The sequence below is a fragment of the Lygodium microphyllum genome, chromosome 17 (assembly GCF_053477565.2).
Source record: "Lygodium microphyllum isolate KBCC chromosome 17, Lygodium_microphyllum_v1.1.10, whole genome shotgun sequence".
Taxonomy (NCBI): Eukaryota; Viridiplantae; Streptophyta; class Polypodiopsida; order Schizaeales; family Lygodiaceae; genus Lygodium; species Lygodium microphyllum.
This window is the reverse complement of record NC_141151.1, coordinates 143,272,259-143,277,950: the sequence shown is the minus strand read 5'-3', so window position 1 is coordinate 143,277,950 and position 5,692 is coordinate 143,272,259. Positions and strand designations below refer to the sequence as shown.

Sequence of the window (5,692 nt, the reverse complement as noted above, 5' to 3'; positions counted from 1 at the left end):
ACCATTTTAGGGGACCGGAATGGGACTATGCCCTATGGGTAGAGAGGTCGAGCGATGCCTCCCTCTCCTTTCCCATTCTCTTTGAACCAAGTGTGGTACGAGTCTGCTTGGGTCCAGTTGTATCTACGCAAAGTGGAGCAGTTGTCGACCGACGCTAGAAGGCTGTTAGGAAGACTCGACTGCTAGGAACCTGGACTTCAGGACGATCCTAGTGGGAATGGCCGGATAAGTTTCGTTGCGAGGCAGACTCGAGAGACCATAGTTGGCAAACCCCGTGTCATTCCTTGGGAGTGTCGGTGTCGAAGGGTTTCTGAAAGCAAAGTCATGTCTACAGAAGACCTTGATAAATTTCAAGATGGAAGATCAATCAAGTGACTAAATACAATTCTTCTGTGATGTTGATCAGTTGGAAAGATTCAACTCTTAGAAACCACCTATTCTGTGACAGGTATTGAAGAGCAGTATAATAACTATGAGCCCGATTTCATAGATTATTTAAAGGTTACCCAATGTTGTGTGTATGGCTCTTGGCTGTTTCACATCTTAACTACTTGCTTCTATAAGCATGTTCCTTGCCAACATATGTAAGAGGAGCATAAAGTCAACAATATATTTACACACACCGATCTTATTTGCACCTCCTGTATTTTTAGTGAAGGAGTCTCTTCGTGAAACTCTTAGTCCAGGAAACATTGAGAATAAATATGAAGAAGCATAGAGATATCACAAGTTTACATTGCCTGCACTTCACTTTGAATGTGAACCATACCCATAAATCCTTGAGAATTGAGGTACTCTTCTAAAAAATTTCTGAGAAAGTTCCATTTCCAGATTTCGAGTCTGCAACATGTATCCTCTGTGCATATTCCCTCCATCCAACGAGAATCACCCATGCTCTGGCGGAACTGCGTTAGTTCTTGGAGGGATATTTCCCTACTGTGTAGATCCCGCTTTCACCAATGCACATATTGAGAATCAAATTTATTTGATTCTTTTGGATTGTTTGCATCTTTCAAATTTTCCTCAGATTGATTTCTACAAAACCCTTGCTTAAGCGAGGCTCAAACAATTGCTCTGAGGAAATTGAAACCATAGCAGATGTGAAGACGATTGGCGGGGATGGAGAGGCCAAACAAGAAGCTACGTTGGAACGTCTGTTGACAAGGCTTGCCCTCACAGACGACAGTAAACTCGAGTCTGTGCTCGCCAAGCTCCTGCTATATGCTATATCTTGCCTTAGCTCCTCCAGGCAATCCACCAATTCTTCCCTCTTCTTCGTTCGTTGTCTCTTCCCATCAGTCGGCTACGTCATCTTGAGCATCTTTGTCTGCTTTTAGGATCATTGTCACAGCATCATCTTCCGCCCTTCGTACTACAGCGTCTTCTGTCCTCACAATCCACTAGACATGTTCGTTCTAGCACCTCCTTCCTCTTCTGCTATATTCGTCCTATCCCTGGCATAATGCTCATCTGATCAGCATCGTCGTCTTCGTTTTTGCTCCCCTCAACAACGAAGATCTACCTTCCTTCCACAGGAATCAAAGCAGGTCCCCCTTCATGTAGGCCAGAAGCACAGGTCGTAAGCTCTCCATTTGATTGAGAAATTTAGTCTCCTTCAGCTCCACATCTAAAATATGTAGGATCTTATTATCAAAGAAAATCCTTTGCGATTCGTATGCTTTCTGCCTACGATTCATATGCTTTCTGCTCTGCTCTTCATCTATCCACCACCTTTCGACTGCATCTTTTTTTTCAGCTCTCCTCGTTTCCCCTGTTTTTTTTCCCCCCTCGAATCTGATTAGTGCCTACCAGTCCTGAATATGCTCCACTCTTCTCAATTAAGCCTCTTCCCCCCAAAAAGTCCCCCTTTTGAAAATAGCCATCCATTTCAAAATAGCCTTCCATCGCTTTTCCTTCCCCCAGGCTCCTTAAGTCACTACAATGACACATATTATTTCCAGTACATTATGCTGAGCACCACAGACCATGTTTGCATACGAAGCTGGAATAGCCTTGACATATTTGATCATGCATGATCTCAGGTACCCCAGTGACAATCTAAACATTTCAGCTCAGTACACATACACTGGAACACACGTGTATCCTGCATCTGCTTTGTACTTCTCATAAAATTCTTGGAGGGCAAAGATAAAGCTTGATTGCATTTCAGAAACCTCTTCAGCAGGACGGGCTTGGATTTTTCTTCACATCAATGGGCTTCCCAACAATAATGTGCATCGGACGACAAAAAGGTATAGGGGACCCAAACATTCCCCAAAACATAAGTTGCACAAAGCAAAGCAGTCGATAGATCTGATTGTATACCCTGCCCTTGGGTTTCCACCACTTGTAAACATGGGTCTGCCCAAATATAAAACAAGGCACTAAAGGAGATCCTGTCTCAATTGCTACACGTATGAAACCAACTCTCTGCTTTAGATAAGCTACCTCACGGTCATGTTCCATAAAGAGCATCTTTCTAACACCTCCAAGAATCAGAACACAACTACAACCATCTTTTAATAAATCGCAAAGAACCTTTCTTGAAGCAGACACTAGTCCCAAACAAGTCCATATGTGTCTTAAAATAGGAGTCCTAAAAACCGCACTGCTTGCCAGACCCTTAACTTTTCAACTGCAGAAACCTCCATTGCAAAATCCAAGGTAGATGGTAATTGATCTTCTACTGAAACTGATCCAAACTTCCCAAACATATCCATTACTATGCTTCCAAACTTCTCTCCACTATAGTCGCATGTAGAAAATAAATGTAAACACAACGACTAAGTATGTACAAAGTAACAAATGTCACACACACAACATTTTGGTGGATTCCACACCTCCGATGCACAGCAGTACGACACCGGGCGGTGTCTTCTAAATTGATCTCTCAATGGGCTGCTAGGATGTGTCCTGCAATTCGAGGAGCGGGCACGTTACATTAAGAAAGCCACAGATCTCAAGAAGGTTCTTGAAGAATGGATTTTAAATAGTTAGGTGTAATTCACCTTGGGAGAGATTCTTGACATTGCCAAGTGGGAATTTCATGACAAAATCATTGACATAATTAAGAGTATGCATTAGTTTCTTGGTGATACCACTAGTGCATTGGGAGAGATTCTTGACATTGCCAAGCGGGAATTTCATGACAAAATCACCTTAGTAGAGATTCTTTACATTGCCAAGCAGGAATTTCATGACAAAATCACCTTGGGAGAGATTCTTGACATTGCCAAGTGGGAATTTCATGACAAAATCATTTACATAATTAAGAGTACGCATTAGTTTCTTGGTGATACCACTAGTGCATTGCTATAATTTGAAGAGGAAACTAGTTTGTTGGGCATTTGCGCTAAATATGAGCATGATGTAAGTGCTAGTTTATGTATGAAGATGTTGCTAATTAGTGTACAACATGTGGAAAGGAGAAGAAAGTGGCTGAAAATACATTATCTTGTAGAAATATGCTTGTTGAAGTAAGGCGAAAAATGCAACAATATGGGAAAGAGGCTCTAGGATCTATTGCTCAGAGTCACTACACAAGAAATCACTAGGTAACAACTACCACTGAAATGCTAGTATAAATAGGGGAGTGTGAAACTCCTTGTGTTGCTTCGCTTGACCACGAGTCCGAGATTAATGTGACTGAGTATGGATTGTATAAGAATGGTGCATGGCCTACATCTTAATGTAAAAGTAATGATTGGTGATGTACAAGAAGAGCAACACTTCTTTATGCAAGATAGTTTCTCATATGTAGTGATTTTGGAATAGCCCTATATTGTAGGGGTGCGTATGGAAACAAAGGTGCTTGATGATGGTTTAACTTAGAAGCAAGGATGGGACGTCCAATTTCTTTATGTTTATGTTAATCATCCTAGGAATTGGGATATTCTTCGAAAGTCTCCTTTGCCTCCAAATGCAAGGAAATTCAAAGACTGGATTTTCATTGAGTACTACTATAATGTGGGGCTACAGTAGTACTATTCAAAGGATGTACTTGCCTCTTGATGTATTGAAGTATTCATTTAGTACTAGTTATTCTCAATTTACAACAAATAGTTCATGTTGCTTTAAGCCTATGGAAGCTATGTACAAGGATGGATGCATATCTATGAAACATGCTATTAAGTAACTTTGAGCATTGGGTTTGTTAGTTGAAAATGAAGCCATTTTAAGCCTCTTTTATGGGCTGAATATTATTGACACTATGGTTGAAATTTCAGCAACTATACATGCATAAAATGAGGCTGAAAATAAAGTGCTGTCAGCATTTTCTTTGGACATGTATGATGTTATAGCATTTTTTGCTCAACATAAAGGATTACAATGGGTTGAAGTAGTTGTGGAGACAAAGTATAAGACAATAGACAAAAAGGTGAAATGAGTTGCTTTGGTACTTCCACCAAATAGTGAGAGTTTGTATGAGAAAGTGTCAAGATAGCCAAGTTTACAGGATTCTAAACAATTTACAATTAAAACATTATAGGAATTGAAAGTTGGTGTAGAAGGGTTTCTTTTGCCTATCGAAAGATATTATTTTATGCAGATATTGGCTAGGCATGGGTGTAATATTTCCGTTTGAAAAAAATATTATTAAACCAACCTCTTGCGCACCATAAACTCATGCAAAGATTATCCCCAGTGCCGGCAGCTAATCTATATCCGCATGCGAGAGATAGAGAACTCCGTCTTGGAAAAATAAGGCCAGGGATTCAAACCCGCATAGCCACGGGGAAACATCCTCTTGGGAGGAGGATAAGAGGATAATGTTAAAATAAATTTCAATTTTTTTAACTATTCCTTCTCCCCCACTCGATGCACAGCTAGAGGAGAGGGAGTGTGGGGGGATGGGCCAGTAGAGCTGCATGAGGAAGGGGGGGAAGAGGGCCATGCAACGGGCCACATGGGGGGAGGTCCTCTCCCCCCCTGGACTATAAGAATCCCCATAGTGGAGGGGGGGTTGGTGAAGAAGAGGGAGAGGGAGGCTACTTGCTGTTGTTGCCATAGAAGAGGGAAGAAGGCCGTGTAAGGTGCTAGAGACCGTTGTGAGAGAGGAGCAACTAGTCGCTATGCTGCGTCGTGAGGAGGAGAGGGAGTCACCAGCTGAGACGTACGCTGCCGCTTGTGCTTGATAGCGGCCGCCACATCCGCCAAAGCAGCCAATTCCGCCATCTCCTGACAAGCGAATCCCCCACTCAACGTTAGTACCACCTCCCCCTTTTTCACGACATTATCATCTCCCCCCTTTTACACATGGTGTACTGCTCCCAGAAGCTTCTTAGAAGCTTCATTAAAAAGCTTCTAAGGGGCTTCTCTAAGCCCCCTTCCCATTGGTTCCACCACAAGCCCATTTCCTAGCCCAGGTTTAAAGTCCCCCTTCCCATAAGATCCTCAATAAGCCCATCCTGGGCTTTGAAGAGAAGAAGAGGAAGTCTATAAGGGCCTTCCCACCATTAATTCAATCATCCCATCTCCGGACTTTGAAGGAGAGGAAGCTACAAAGCCCCTCCCCACCAATCATCCCTAGTGTGGGATTTGAAAAGAAGAGGAGGAAGCCTATAAACCCCCTTCTCACTAGATTCCCCAATAAGCCCATCCTTACCCCTGGGTCTTTGTGGAGAAGAAGAGGGGCTTCCTTACATCCCCTCCCCACTAGATTCCACATAAGTCTATTCCTACCCCTTTTTCC

General features: G+C 42.4%; 1 pseudogene; it reads right to left on the bottom strand.

The window, feature by feature from the left end:
* Positions 1-2,072: 2,072 nt before the first annotated feature.
* Positions 2,073-5,175, bottom strand: LOC148022436 (diacylglycerol O-acyltransferase 2 pseudogene; annotated as a pseudogene).
* Between the last annotated feature and the right edge of the window lie 517 nt (positions 5,176-5,692).